This window comes from Hesperophylax consimilis, chromosome 1, assembly GCF_061612785.1.
Source record: "Hesperophylax consimilis isolate HC1 chromosome 1, BYU_Hcon_1.0, whole genome shotgun sequence".
NCBI lineage: Eukaryota > Metazoa > Arthropoda > Insecta > Trichoptera > Limnephilidae > Hesperophylax > Hesperophylax consimilis.
In genome coordinates, this window is record NC_142836.1 from 43587534 (window position 1) to 43604638 (window position 17105).

Sequence of the window (17105 nt, forward strand, 5' to 3'; positions counted from 1 at the left end):
CTGTAATGCAGATCGCTCCAAGTAGTAAGGATCTCCCTCAACGAACATTCCGTGTTTTCATTTTTAGCGAGTTTTCATAAAACTTTTCACTTTGGATTATTTTTCTGAGACAGTTTTAGTAAATGTTCTCCAATTCAGAGATTAAAACCGCTTTTGTACATATTTCCGGTCCAAACGTTAGATAGATGCATTAAAATATAGAATACTTTCTTAAACACTACATGAACTTAAATTATGATAGAGTAATTTCGGTTTGTTTAAATTTTTATGTAGTGAGAGTTATTGAATTAATTATGGTTGTTCTGCTAGACACTAGATGTTTTCCAACATATTTCATAAGTATACATATATGAGTAAAAAATAAAATATTCACGTGATTTTCGACTTCACGTAAATAGGTGCAAATCAACAATCCTTCTTACAAATTGGTTCACTCTCATGTCATGGTAGTTTGGCAAAATCGCGGGTCGTTCCTCGATTTTGTGACATCTGATTTTAGCAAAAGTTATATTCTTTGTTTTCAGACTTTTTTATTAAAATATATACCTACTCTCAATGTTTACAATACGCTAGACGATAAACATTTTTCAAGTCGCACTGCAAATTTGTGAATTTAAATGGCATGTTTTAGTCAGTTTAGGGTTTTTTGGTTCCCCATGATCTTTGTAACCAAGGGTTTATTGGAATTTGAATTGTATTGGAATTCAACGGTTTGGTGGACATTGAATTGTGTAGGAACTTGTTACTCATAATTTTTGTAGTCAAGGGGTTTGTTTGACATTGAATTGTGTAGGAACGTGTTCCCCATCATCTTTGTTGTCAATGATTTTTGGACATTTGATTGTGTAGAAACGTGTTACTCATAATCTTTGAAGTCAAGGGTTTGTTTGACATTGAATTGTGTAGGAACGTGTTCCCCGTCATCTTTTTTGTCAATGGTTTCTTGGACATTGAATCGTGGAGGAACATGTTAGTAACAAGCTGTAGTCAAGGGTTTGTTGGACATTTTACTGTGTCGGCGCTCTTTATTGGCAGCAGACACATGTCAGCGCTATATTGGCAGCAGACACATGCCTGAACGGATGACGAACCTCGTGCTGGCACAGTTGGTCTAAATAACAAATGTAGATCCTAGGAAATAAATTGTACAGCGCCCTTGAGGTGATTTTTCACAAAAACGGCGCTCTAAAAATTATCCAATTATTATTATTATTAGTAGGCAATGTTTGCCATCGTCTTTGATCTGTTGGAGTTGTTGTATCACAGTTCACAGTTGTATCACAGCTCCAAAACATCCCAAACATTTATGAATTTATACTAGTAACGACTATTCCATATTGTTGCATTTGTTTTTTTTTCAAAGGTGACCCCAATGATATTTCCCTTGATTATAATATTATATTTGGCGAGTGTTTGAAGATTCTAGTCTCTCCGGTGCGAGCGGTAATGTATTGTCTCCGCCGTTTAAGTTCCCTCCCTTGGGATTTGTGAGGGATTGCATTCTCCGGGAGATAAATCGCGGCAGCTTCTCGATTGGAATTTGCTTAAATAAAATGGGATCGGCGTGATTTGGCGGCTTTCCTTAATCTGCTTTCTTATTCTCCTCATTTAAGGTTTGAATCCTCATCGCAAAATAAATGTTACATTTTTTTTTCATATAACGACAATTATTGGTAACATAAATTGGTTCTTTTCGTGTGATGAAATAATATTTTTCCGCGCTTAACAACGTAAAAGTACGATTTGAAACTGTTAAAAAAAAACAAACATTCCGAAGTTACGTAATCGTTAATCCTGACGATATTTTAAAAGGTCCTACTACCATCACAGTAAACGCAAAAAGTGGCTAGTGTCGTGATGGAGGATTAAGCCAGCCTCATAAGACCACGCGCTCACATATTCTTACGTTAAACACACCTATCCTTTCGCATCCCGATACATTTTTTACATTTCCCTTATTTCAGTACTAACACGGTATCTTCTTAAACACAAACATTGTACCTTTTATTTACCTACCCAAGTGCAATATTAGATAATATATAAAATTCCAAATGATTGAGTTGATAGTCCGGTATTACTAGAATTGAAAAGCTTCCACAACGTAATACTAGAAGTCAGGATTTATTTCACTGCAAAAATTCTGGGACTAACTACCATATGTATTCGATTTTGCCCAGAATACTTGTGGAGGGAAACAATTATACCAAGTCAGTGGACATCTTCAATTTATCTTTAAACAAATACAAATTGTCGTTAATGAAGCCATTCAGTAATGTACAATAAATAATGTATATTTCTTAATATTTACATGTTAAAGCCCAGAAAAAGGGCGTTAATAAATAAATAAATACTTAAATAAATAAAAGAAAATCTGAAATTCGATCATATAACAGCAATTAATACACGCAATAAATGCCGGCCTCTTCAATCTGGATTTGTCTCGGTTGGTAGAATTTTGACTCCAGTTCCTGAGTAGAAAGGTTCAATCTTCAATAAAACCAAAAGAATATATATTTAAAAGACATTTTAAAATAGTTATTTTTTATTGTATTGAGATTGAAGCTTTTTCTAATAAGTACATTAATTTATTTTCAATTTACGTTATTTGTCTTTGAAATTGAATCTTTGTACCAATACAAATAATTGTTTCCTCCAAATCCCAGGCGAAGAACAACACGAGTCCCGCGTCAGACTCGGCGGGTACAGAAGTAAAGAAACTGTTAGAGAGTAGAGGGATGAGTATAAGACGTCCCGTGAAACTCAATTTCACGGCATTTATCCTCATCAGACGAGAGGAGCTAGCTGAAGCCAAATCCTGAAATATGTGGAACTAAATAATATATTCATTTTTCGATTCGCCAACTTTTCTTCCCCTGCGGCCCCCACCCTTACCTTTATATCTTTATGTGGCTCCTAGTCAATTCACCTCGGAAGAAGGAATTTTTAACTGCGGCTTTCACATAGTATCAATTTATTACTAAGGTACCCGACTTTCTCTTTTAAATTCGACTCATCAAAAGTATCGTGAATGGGATATTTCAAGTATCACTAGGCATTGATTCTGTTGAAAATTACACAAAATTAAATGTGGAAACGGTATGTTGTGTGTGTTTTTTTTTATAATTTTTGAAAATACGATATACGCATATCAGTTGTAAAATAACAAAATGTTTAATTTTTATTTAATTACAAGAAAAAAAATTATTAGTTCTACAAATAATATCTAAACATGTTATTAATTATTCAAAAAATATTAAAAAAATAATACTTCATTAATTCATCATTATTATACCTACCTGAAATAAATAGTGATGTTGTGGGCATTTTGATAAATGTATCGAAAAAATATTTCTTGGATGTATCGATTCAAATGACCTTTTGACATGTGCACCGATTCATTGTTACGCGGATGACAGTACAGTTCATGATAGCTTTTTGTTTGACAAGCCCCCAAAGGGCACACAAACTCCAACGGCTCGGAGGGCTTTGAAGCAGAGAATGGACGGTTATCTCGAGAGTATTTCCTCCTGGGGTAAAAATAATCTCGTCGAATTTAATGTTTCAAAGACCCAATCCTGTCTGATTACGTCTAAAAGGGATCCAAATGATAATCTAGTCTCCTTCAACGGAAGCAATCTTCCGAACAGGCCTTCCATTGATATGCTTGGTGTAACTATAAGTGACCAGCTCAGGTACGGGGGCTCCATCGAAGCTAGAGTAAAGTTGGCCTCTCAGAAGCTGGGCGTACTGTACAGGGCCCGCAGATACTTTAATAGTACACAACTGCTCACCCTGTACAAATCGCAAGTGCGCCCTACTGTCGAATTTGGCAGCCATCTCTGGTCTGGAGCCCCAAAATACCTGAAAAAAACCCTTGACTCTGTGCAGAAACGGGCGGTCCGTTTGATAGATTCCCCAATCTTAACAAACGGACTGCAATCTTTAGAGCACAGGCGTCAGGTAGGTATGCTGTCCTTGTTCTATCGGTATTACAATGGAAGATGCTCTGAGGAACTAGCGTCATTGATCCCTTCGGCACCGGTGCGTAGTCGGGATACACGCCAAACGCGCGCCCAACATTTGTACACAGTTGACACTTGTCACATGAGAACGGGTCGCTTCTATGATTCGTTCTTAAGTTCAACAGCTCGGCTGTGGAACGAACTGCCGGCCTCTGTGTTTCCTCCCTCCTACAACATGGGACTCTTCAAGACCCATGTTCACTCCTTCCTCTCCACAAAAAGACCCTCCACACAGCATCCCCAAAGATGACATAGGCCCTGAGGGAAATTATTTTCTTCAGGGCCTCCTGTGTGGAGTAAATATAAAAAAAAAAATTTTTAAAAATGAATTGGCATGAGAAATTATTATTGTATTTTAATATATTTTTTAAATTATACAGGGTTTTCCAATAAGAGGTGTTATTTTAATATGCCATCGTAAAAGATCAATGGTTTCGTTGCTTGTGTAGCACGTAGCGCCGTCTTTTTGAAAGTAAACGTTGTCCAGAACAATACCATCCAATTCCGGCTATAAAAAATCATTAATCATCTCTCGATAGCGCAATCCATTCACCGTAACTGTTGTTCCAGCCTCATTTTCGAAAAAGTAAGGTCCACTGACTCCGCCGGACCATAAACCGCACCAAACAGTCACACGTTAAGGATAGAGAGGTTTTTCAACAATAACTCTTGGGTTTTCCGAGCCCCAGATGCGACAATTTTGCTTGTTGACGAAGCCACCGAGGTGGAAATGAGCCTCATCACTCAAGATGATTTGCATTTGATTCACTCAAGTGAATTTTAATAATTTCAATGCGTTGTTGAAGCGTGTATCGTTCCATTTTTATTAATGGCGTAGTTTCTACTTGTAAAATGTCAAAAAATGACAGCTTCAAAAGTAACATCTACCGAAATAGCGGGCTATTCAAAATAATACCTCTCATTGGAAAACCCTGTATAAATATTTATTTATATAATTTAATTCTTCACAATTAAATTTATACAAAGTTGAACAATAGTTTTAAACTATGTAAACAAGGTTTGTGACCGCGTTACTTTAAACATCGACATCGTTTATTGGTCGTTAAAATCTAGATTGTTAAAATATCTGCTTGAGTGGAATATTGTACTTTCCAACTGCGATATAATTATTATACTTTTCGGGAGGTACCGTACTGTGTTATACTCAAGAAAGTTAAACAATGACGTGCTTAATTCGAAACTGCTCCGTACTAACTTGCTCACAAGGGCTAGCAGAAGGTAAACCTTTACGAATAATTTATCGTCATATTCGGCTTTTGATATATCGATTTTCTCCGGGATTATCTGCATTAACGTAGTACGCACACCCGTCTCGCCCCCCGGACCGGGCTTATCTCAATAAATACTAAATGTCGGGAGAAGTATTTTTTATGATCATCTCAACTTTTCACTTACGCCGAGTATGATCTTAAGGAAACCATTAAAAGGACGATAAAAAATTACCTACATTTTGGAGCAATCACTCTCTCTTAATAAATGCGGGCAAAATCAATGGTGAATGAGGCATAATTAGAAGACCCAGGTGGAAGAACAACTTAAATACGATAATCGTATACCGTTGATGTTCAATATTAAAAGCTTTTTAAGATGTTGATCTTTATGTAAATGTATAATAAGCTTTATATTTAAAACACGAAATTTGTTTAGCTATTAAATTAATTATCTACGTGTCATTTATATTCGGTTATTCGATAATTTTAAGCATTGCATTTTATAATTGGGGCTAAATAATTATAAAAGGCATGTATATTTATTGTATACACCAAAAATACATCTTATTTTCGGGAATAAATTCAAATCTCGGTAGTGGAAATTAACCCACTTCCCGACATAAGATCGAGCTGAAACTCGGCCGATAGAATTGTCGTATTGACAATGCGTAATAACAATTTTTTGTTGGCATTCAAGCACTGTGATGTATATTAATTAGGTTGAGTAGTTAATCGATAGATGGCGGTAGACATAAAACTTACGCCAGGGCCCAGCCAGATGACGCTAGTATAGCAGGTACCTTCGAGAGATATCATCGGACAGTGCAAGCGTCTGGAGGCTCAGAGATTTACCCACCTTCGGGTAACGAACAGTGTAGTTGACCAGACAGTTTATTGTAACGTAAATAAACCCAATCATATTAAGAATCCTTTACTGTTTTAAAGAGTTCCCAACACCCGAAGTCTGCATAAGTAAAGGCAGATATAACAACTGACACATGTATTTGTCTGAAATTGGATGAAATGATAGCGCAACTAGGTCGTGCCGTACGGTGCGTAGGGCCGTGGTATAAAGTCGAAACTGTTTCACTACATCATAAAAATGGATTATTATAGTTGGTGGCAATCACGCACATACACGCGGACATGTACGCATTACTCTGAAATTCGATATTATTACACAAATTAACATACGCAATAAATGTCGGTTGGTACATTTGTCTACTCCAGTTCCTGGTTAGGAAGAAGTTTTTCCTTAGATAAACAAAAAAAAAATTAAGTGACACTTAAATAGTGAAAAAACAATTATTTTTATGGGTTGATTTTTTATAATTTTTGTAACACGTTGTTTGTCTAGGAATTTTTTTTTAATTTTTGAATGATAACGATAAAATATCCTATGCAGATTCCTAATTGGAACGAACTTTGTGGATGTCATACAAAATTACGGGCAGTCTTGCGCTACGCCCGACTCGACTGGGCGTAATTCAATAAGTTAATACAAAAAAGCAATTCTGTAAGTTATACGAATCCATTCATTTTTTGCAGCCAGTAGTTAAACCGGCCCCGGCTTTACTCGGTTAGCTGCTGGTTAGGTTAGGTTAGCTCTCGGCTCGGGGGTAATGTTCCCTGCAAAGGAATGATATAGTTCTCAGAATTGTAGACGGTCTACCACGATTTGAGATATACGTAGTGTGTACACTGTACAGCGTTCGGAGTACCGCACTGAGCAAGAACGTCTTGTTTATTTCGTTAAAATAATACATCTGAGCACACCAGAGAGATGAATTGCATAGTGTATGTGCATGGCCTGTACCGGTATTTTATGCAGCTATTGTAGATATGATTTAAAATCTGAAGCCATAAGCGGTTGTAGATAGGCATTGTAAGTGCAGACTGTTCTTAGGAAAGGGAGAAAAATGAGCGCTTTACATCATACTTTTATCATACAAATTCCTTCTTTATGCAAACTGCACAAGAGTCCCAACTGCTCCCAACCGTCTGGAGGTTTAGGGTATGTTAAAAAAACACAAATTAATGAAATAAAATTTACTCGCGCTCCGTGATTTAAACCCGCAACCTCCAGCTTGCTAGAAGAGAAACTTACCCCTCGACCAAGGAGGCTGTCACTACATACAGGTTGTCCTTTCATGTTGTGGATTCGATTCATACTTTGTTCGTTCATCTTTATAATTAGGGTATTTAAAATGGCGTCATTTGCACTTCCCCATCCAATTAATTTGAAATAGGATTCAAATATTGATCAAACGATTACAGTTAGACTAAACTATGTTTATTATTGTGATGTATGGTAATAAGGTTGAGTATTTAATCGAAAGATGGCGCTAGTCATAAAGCTTACTCCAACTTATACCGAACTTTGGTGAATAATAAACAATATCAATTCTGGAGCTTTCATTTGACCTTGAATATTTAACGTGTTATTTGATTATCTTTTCAGCAGATTATTTTTTTGATTTTATCATTTTCAGCGAATTTGGCTGAAACTATTTCCAAGACATGTGACAGGATGTAGGTACCCGCTGGCACTCTTTTGCGATACGGAGGGCTTCCGGAGAGTTAGTTTACGAGGTGCCATATTTTCAATACTCCGTGAACCATGGACTTTTCAGCTAACTGAAAATCTTCACATTATAGAGTGAGCATTCTGTTTAAATACACATAACAGAGTTCGTCAAATGAGCAAAAAAATACAAAACCACACTCAAAAAGTCATGAGTATCGTAAAACTGATTATTGTCGAAATTATTTTTTAGTTCCAAGTTGGTTGGACGTGGGAAATGTGAAAGATAATAAAATTACTGCACTACTTTGGTGTGAAGTATATTTACAAATCATACTTATCAAGATGATTATTTGTAAATATATAATGTATACGACTATGAAATAAAGAAGATAGTGCCTTCCTTTCAAATTTGAATGGAAATAAATATTCTATTTAGCCCAATATCCCAGCGCTATGTCTCACTTACACTCGCCTGATATCGTATATCTCGATTCTCTTTCCCATTTGTATTTCGTAAACACAGTTTTGTATTGGAAATTTAAGCCTCGATTGGGCAAATATTTGAGTCACGAATCACGCCCACGAAGCATTTCTTGTGTTTTTCTTTAGTCTATGTATAAAACCTTTTGGTTTCAACAAAGTTTTAGGGCGAGCTTACTTCTGGTTAAAGGAGAATTCAATATGACCTATCTTACCGCAAGAAGAAATACTATTTTAGACATTTGAAATTTAATAAAGTGTTTTACTTCATTTACTATATTTATTTGATTGTTTGAATTTGGTCAAATAAGAGCATAAACCCTTTTCGGGAAATAAATACCAGAACGTGGTCTGTGGTAAAATACGTGGACTGTTTTATTAGTTTAGTTCTAAGAAAATATTCCCGCGCGAGGTCGATTTTCACATCTGTTGTTTATCGTCGTATAAAAAACATGTTTGCCTTCTAAACTTTAAGAAATGGAAAATCCTAAATGGTTAATATATTTTTTATAAATTCCTCGTTTGAGGCTCTGTATTAAACGTTTGAAAAGAATAAGAAGATGGTTTGAAAGAGAGATAGATGTAAATACGAATGTTGTGGGGGGGGCGCGCTAATATTAAAAAAACTATTATAATTGATGGGCTTAAGCAAAAATATTAATGAAGCATGACTTATTTTAAATACAGGAAAAATCTCTCGGCCCATTTAACAAACTCTCTAAAGAAATTCGAGCTGAAAAAATCATGAAAACCGTCAACATCGTGGAAAAACGGCAATCCTTCCGATATATCCAAAATACAAATTTAAAGTCGTTGGAGCACTAACGATAGATGGAAATGCTGTGCATGAGACTGTCTACGATCTGTTGTTTTAATCACTACCTCAGTACTGCAATTACATTCTAGCTTCTTTGTATCCTCCATCCTACCAAGTTGGTATATATTGATTGCCTAGGTTCACATTTTCCTCTCTTTAAAAATATACTCCGCACAGCATCTCCAAATTTAACTAAGATCGGGCATGTTGGATTTCACGGCATTGCATTGGGTTCTCAGTTACTTACAACATAAAATCGGTCTGCTGGATTGCTAACAATGTCAAAGTGTGCCCGGTGCACACATTGCAAATGCCATTAATATTTATTTTTGGCATTTGTTAATTTTATGAACTGTCTGCGGGTGGGGCAACAAAGCAATATTCCTGTTTATAGCTGTTTCCTGTCATTAATAGCCAGCCGAAGATCCGCCCAACTAGCAGCTTTGAAGAGTTACAATTTCCTTTGTTTAAATACTCTCTGTTTATTTTCAGTCATGACTGGCAAAGTGCAAACTTATCAATACCTAGATTTTTATAATGTTTATCTTTTTAATAATTTATTTTTGTAATATCTTATTGAGTAAAACCTCTTATTGTAATATTTAAGCATTGAAGACAATATTAGCGACTCTCAAACGTAAATATGCAACAGAAAAATCAGATAAAGATTTGGTCGCATCTCGGAATTAAACCCAGTACCTCAGCCTTGCCGGGGGTTTACTCTACTACTGAACTTATCCGACCCTATCCTCTTCGGTCATATTTAACTGTATCATACTTTAACTAAGAACTACCAACATTATCTTCATTTTCTTAACGTATATTTTTATTCATCCTAGACTTGTAGAAAAGTCAATAGAAGTGACACATGAAATAAAAATGGAAATTTTTATCATAGACACTATCTAGATTGCATTTAGTTCGGGAATAATCTTGCAATCGTGCATAAAGATAGCAGCTATTTTCCCCGGAAAGGCTTAGGTCATGGATTCAATTCCCAGATACGGCCAAAATTTTTCCGTTTCAAATTTTCGTTCGAAAGTCGCTGTCTTCAATGATTAAATAATTTTATCAATTTTCCCAATATATGTATCCTAATAAATGCCATGCATCGTTTTATTAATTTCTAACCAAACCTAACATATAGTTTAGTATGTATGAATATAGATTTAGTAATAATTCACTCATGTTTGCAAACTAGTGAAGCTTTGAGTATGAAATTTAATTTAGGCTTTCTCCTTATGTGTATCTGATCAGTGAGTACGGATTGCTGTCATCCGTTAATGATTAAATTAAGCTAATTGCAGAGACGCAGATTGCAGAAAATCTTTTATAGTACCTACTACTTAAAGTAGGCATTAGACGTATAAAATTGTCTCGACGCAAAACTTCATTTCTGCAAAAAGACGGAAGACATCACCAGCGGCGTAGCTACCTAGGGGCTACGCGGGGCAGTGCCCCGGGGCCCTCAAGCTCAGGGGGCCCTCGAATCCTTACCAGAAATCTCGATCGAACTGAACTTTTGGAAATTTCTCCCATTTTCAAAATAAATATGACAGGTTGCAACTTGCAACCCCACTTTAATCATGACAACTTAGTAGAGAGAAATTCAAAAGTTATGCCTTGGGAATTCCCTTAAATTCTTTCTGTAGGTTGGCAGTGATAGTGATATGTGCGTCATTCCCCAACGACATTTGTAGCGCATTAAAATATGGATAAAAAGAAGAAACCCAGTGGTGCATTTAAACGCAAACAACGCCAAGAAAGAGAAGATAGTAATCAAAAATTGCCCAAAATTGACAAGTTTTTTAGTCAGCCTTCTGCAAGTACATCTGGAAAAAATATTTCTATTGATAGTGACTCAAATAATGTGGTAACTGCAGTGTTGGTTGAGAAGCCTACTGAAGAAGATTCGACAATTATTGCAGTTGGAGATACCTCCGCCGCCGATCATGTGAACGTGGATGGTGTTTGCATGACACACATAAGAGCGGAGGGTTTGGAAGAACCACAGACCTCTACATTTTTCGAAAATGTGTACGACAAATCTTCTTATGACTTGGGAACAGAGGCGGATTTGCCCTTAGGCCTATGTAGGCCCGGGCCTAGGGCGGCCAGATATTAGGGGCGGCCAATCGTGACAAAAAAGTTACAGATGATAACAAGAAATTACTTCTTAAGTACCTAAATATTCTACGTACGAAATAGCGATATGCAAGAGCGTGTTCACACACAGCACACAGCGCGCCCCCACGCCCCGCAGCCGCCCTCGCCACACCTATCATGCTCCGTCGCTCGCCCGCTCGCGTATTTCCAATCCCTACCGTGATTCAGTTGCGCTAGTGACTGAACCGCGTTAGGTATTGTTATGCATAATAGCGTGTTCACACACAGAACTATAATATGCGTGGGATGGCGTATTTCAGCATATCGCTCGCCATACTTTCCAATTTTGAATGTACGGCGAGCGATATGCCAAAATACGCCATCCCACGCATATTATAGCTCTGTGTGAACACTCTCTTAATCACCTTACAAAAGCTATAATAAATAAATAAATCAGAGATTATAAAATAATACAATAATAAGATGTTATTTATGCCAATTATGAACTTTCCACTGATGATAGTGAATAATAAAGTGTGACATTATAAATGTATTTTCTTTAAAAAATTAAAATATTTATAAAAATTTAAATATTGAAGACAATATTAGTGATTCTTAAACGCAAATCTGAAACAGAAAAATCAGAAAAGGAAACGGTCACATCTGGGACTCGAACCCAGGACCCTTGTCTTTCCGGGACAATGCTCTACCAACTGCGCTAATGGGACCCTATCATCATCGGTCACTTTTAACTGTATCATACTTCGAATAAGAACTACCAACGTTGTCTTCATTTTTTTATTTTTTTTATTTTTTATTTTTATTTTTTATTTTTTTTTTTACCGCACATTTTTATTGGCAACTATCTTTATGTATGATCGCAAGATTCAACCCGAACTAAATGCAATCCTAGACAGCGTCTTATAGATAAACCTATCTTATTGTTTTTATTTTTAATGTGCATTTAGTTCGGGTTGAATCTTGCGATCATACATAAAGATAGTTGCCAATAAAAATGTGCGGTAAAAAAATGAAGACAACGTTGGTAGTTCTTATTCGAAGTATGATACAGTTAAAAGTGACCGATGAGGATAGGGTCCCATTAGCGCAGTTGGTAGAGCATTGTCCCGGAAAGACAAGGGTCCTGGGTTCGAGTCCCAGATGTGACCGTTTCCTTTTCTGATTTTTCTGTTTCAGATTTGCGTTTAAGAATCACTAATATTGTCTTCAATATTTAAATATTATAATTTGAGGTTTTACTCAATAAGTTATTCCGAAAAATAATAATTCATTTCTAGACTTGCAGAAAAAGTCAATAGATGTCGCACATTAAAAATAAAAACAATAAGATAGGTTTATCTATAAGACGCTGTCTAGGATTGCATTTAGTTCGGGTTGAATCTTGCGATCATACATAAAGATAGTTGCCAATAAAAATGTGCGGTAAAAAAATGAAGACAACGTTGGTAGTTCTTATTCGAAGTATGATACAGTTAAAAGTGACCGATGAGGATAGGGTCCCATTAGCGCAGTTGGTAGAGCATTGTCCCGGAAAGACAAGGGTCCTGGGTTCGAGTCCCAGATGTGACCGTTTCCTTTTCTGATTTTTCTGTTTCAGATTTGCGTTTAAGAATCACTAATATTGTCTTCAATATTTAAATATTATAATTTGAGGTTTTACTCAATAAGTTATTCCGAAAAATAATAAAATATTTATATTTTTAGTTAAAATCTATGAAAGGGGGGGGGGGGGGTGTAGGATCGTAGGAATAGGATTAAGAGGCAAAGGATTTTTATTTCTTTTTAGCATTGTTCTAAAGTAGCCTACGGAGTTCGGATTTGTGAAATCTATGGTCAAAATAGATATAGCATTGCAATTTGCAATAGCTCCGTGTTAAAATAAACGGCTGGCCAAGAAAATGTTTTAAATAATTACAATAAATGTTTTACGAATGGTAGGAAATGTGGTCCATTTTTGGACCGAAATCAATCGCAGAAAAATAAAAGTGGTCCGTTGTCCATTTTTCGACCGAAATCGCTCCAGAGGAACAAACCCGCGTAGGGATTGGAAATACGCACCCGCTCGCGACAGGCGACAGCAGTCAGTGCCGGCAGTGGTCAGTATGCCAGTGTGCGTACAGCAATTGCAGCAAGTTGACGAGCGTTTTTCTAATATCTTAAAGGTATTCGCGACGCGACGTGTATGTACTGCAATATTAACAAAAATCAAAATATTTTACAAGACGTGGACGATACCTCACGTAAAAAGTGTTATTTCGCATAATTAGATATGGATGGAAAGAAAAGGTTAAGTGGGGCTGAGTATCGCAAGCGAGCTAAAGAAAAAGATAATAAACAACAGGATGTAATTTAAAAAAACGCGGAAATTAGATATAAGATTATTATTATAGATTTCGATAAAAGTTGTCAATAAAGTAAATTCATTATGTAGTCTATAGTCTATATCAGGGGTCTCCAAACAACGGCCCGCCAATGTCACCTGCGACAATCGACAATTATACAGTAATTGAACTAGCGAATTTAGCAAGCGTATTTTTTTTACATTAATTCCACACAGGAGGTTTTGAGGAAAATATTTTCCCTCACGAACTATGTCATCTTAGGTGATGCTGTGTGGAGGGTCTTTTTAAGGAAGGGAAGGATAGGAAGTTCTGAAAAGGAAAATGTATGAGGGGTGGGTAGGAATCTGGGGATCAGTGTGTCCAGGAGTGACATACGTATGAATACATCCCTCCAACTGCGGTTCAAGGCGATGGGTCAAGATAGTCCGGCTGGAAAGGTCAAAAGGCCTCCCTCACCCAGTCTCTCTCGATCCGGCCCGCCACGCAGCAGGTGGGCAGACGTATCCGCCGCCAAGACCTGGACAAATCTCACCCCATGAACCATGAATGATAATGGCAGGAAAATTAAAACGGTTTTGACCCTGGAACTTACTGAAAAGTTTGGATACTCCTGGTCAATATGATGGGTACTGAGAAAGGGGCGGCTACATGGTCTGGGGCCTACGGCGGCCAAGACTGCAAGTCCGCCTCTGCTTGGGAAACTTCACGAACCAAATATTAAGTGATAACGAAAAACGTCAAATTCTTGATATGGGGCCTTTACAGCCTTCAGGACCTTTTCCAACAGACATCAACCAGAACAATAGGTGTTTTTCAAAATCGTACTACTTTTCGTGTTCTAAATATGGGCCAGTTAAACGTTTTTGGTTGTGTTCAAAAATATTCAGATATAATAGGCCCTTGTTTTTCACTTCAATTTATTAATATTTACCATCTAGTTTTACCTCAAATAACTCATGCATGGACTGTTCACCAATTATGTAAGGAAATAATGAGTAAATATGGAGTGCTAGAATGCGACCTAACGGAAGTATTTACAGCAATGTTATTATTCTTTACAATTCCTGTCACTTCTGCAGCAGCTGAAAGGTCATTTAGCAAATTAAAAATAATAAAAAAATATTTAAGAAATAAGATGGGCCAAACACATTTATCGCTAATAGCAATTGAAAACAAAACCGCATCAAGCCTGGATTTAAACGAAGTCATTGATACTTTTGCGAAAACTAAAGCTAGGAAAAAATTGTAAATATAATTGTTATTTAGTCAGTTGGTAGGCACGACCTTTATATAATAAACCCTTTAATCTTCTCTATTTCGTTTTATTAGCCAAACCTACACCAAGTATTAATTGTAATTTATGTTGTTACTGTTAAATATTTTTACTACCTGCCCTGCAGTCTGTAGTGCACAAAAAAGAGCTTAAGTAGCTTAGCATTTTTAAAGTGTTTGTATATTTCATAATTTTATTTGATAAAACCTAATCAGTTTACATAGCAGTGGGGCCCCATTTTTTAATTTGCCCCAGGGCCCTTGGTTACCTAGCTACGCCACTGGACATCACCCATTTGTATATTTTTAAATATTTCCTCCGAGATAAAGGTACTTAAATCTTCTAAAAGTTCTCTGAAAGACTTTGTTCACCGAGAAGAATTGTTTTTTTTTTTAAATAATGAATACATTTTATAAATGGAGATAATGAAATGTCATATCCACATTTCTTTCCAAGCTTCTGTGTCTAGAACATTTTATTTAACAATAATACATACATCTCTATATAGTATAAAGTTGCTATCGGCGTCTGTCTGTTTGTGCGCTTACTTCTTAATTATGCAACAGATTTTGATAAAGTTTTCACTAGCATTTAGAGGATTTCATATATATTTACAGAAAGTAGAGAAAAGTCGATGTTTTGTAATCAAATCGTAGAACAATATTTTTATGAGCTTACATTGCTAACGCTGGCAAAACCTTATGAGTTACTTTAAAATGATGTACTGAGAATTGTATATCTTTAAAAGGCCTACAGAAAAGTTTGCAATGCTATATATATAATTGCTATGCTATAATTGAATAATTTGCATAAGGCATTTTTTTCAAATCATCTCAAGGGCGCTTTAATTATATATATGTAATTATTTTACAATCCATCAGTCAAACGAATTGCAGTAATCTCAAAACATTAACTTCCTTTTGGTTGTTAGTGTCCCTGTCTCACCGTGATTTCTTATTAAAACTTTTTGTTTTTTATTATGATTAACCTTTCAGGTCTCTGGCACTTTAATCGTTATAATTCTTATTATATCTCAATTAAATCCATATAAATAGGATATTTCTGATCGTATTCGAAAACTAAAAACCTTTTTGAAAGGTTGTGATGTACGATTTTACTATTAAACATGAATATTTAATTTTTTCAATATTAAAATTTTGAAACACAACTTTAAATAATTTAAAAAATGGCTCACCTTACGTTTATTCGTCCAAACACTGAACCAAAATTACTGATACACTAATGTACTATAATCACTATTGCCACATCTCTTTTTTGTGGTTTCATATAAAAATAATTAGTTAAAAATTCAAGTTGGCAAGTTTCATATTTTTTTCTCCAATTGTGGTCGGAACCTTTGAATTCATAGAGGTGTAAATTTTAATTATTCGGTGATTACCTTCTATACATTAATCTTGATGTTTTTTTTCTTTCTAACACCGTTTAGTTCATATTTCTATCTATGCCGGTAAGGGAGACAACGATTTCTATAAGATCATATGAGCTTTTTTTTTTGTTATTTGTTTTTGGGGTGTTATGCCGTGTTTCGCCAACTCCCTCTTTAGTCAACGTTTCGGATAGCATTGCAGTGTCCATCATCAGGATCAGGAGTTAGCGCAACACGGCATAACACCCCAAAAACAAATAACAAAAATACTTTTGGCCGTGAAAATCTTAAATCATATCATATAAGCTGTTCCAAAAAGCGAACACATTGACTCCGTGGGTAATAGCTGTGTATTCGCAAATCCGAAGAAATTAGTCTGAGGAGTTAAGATTACATTAAATTATTAATTGTACTGTCTTGATTAAGAGAGTATAGAATTACCTCACAATTCTCAGAAAGAATTTTGTATTTTGTCTGTCCGTTAGCAAGTATTTTTAATAAGTAGATATTTTTCAAATATTTCGGTTATGAAATGTTTCGTTTCATTATAAAATAATTCCATTTAATCTAATAAGTTTTTCCAGTGCGCGGTTTTATTATTTCTGAATTACACGTTGAAAATATTATATTGGACATTAACCTTTTGTGAAAAAAGGGCATTATTTGAGAAAAATGTGGTGTTTTGTCTTTATTGAGATCTAAAATGCGGTTAATTCTGCGAGTTTCCCCTTGGCTGCTTTAAACAGAACTTTAACTTCTGTGATATTATCATTTAATATTCCCTGTAGGGTTTTTACTGAGACTTTTCCCTTAAATGTGTTGTTCAAGTTATATCAAGGAACAAGAGCTTATGTAAATTTGTTTGAATCAAATATTAAATTTTCTAGGGTAGTATTAT

At 35.7% G+C, this 17105-nt stretch overlaps 1 protein-coding gene across 9 annotated transcripts in view; it reads left to right on the plus strand.

Annotated features, from left to right (window-relative positions):
- The window catches only part of heph (polypyrimidine tract-binding protein 1 heph), a 919983-nt gene that overhangs the window by 850784 nt on the left and 52094 nt on the right, over window positions 1–17105 (plus strand). The gene's annotated exons all lie outside the window — the stretch shown is intronic.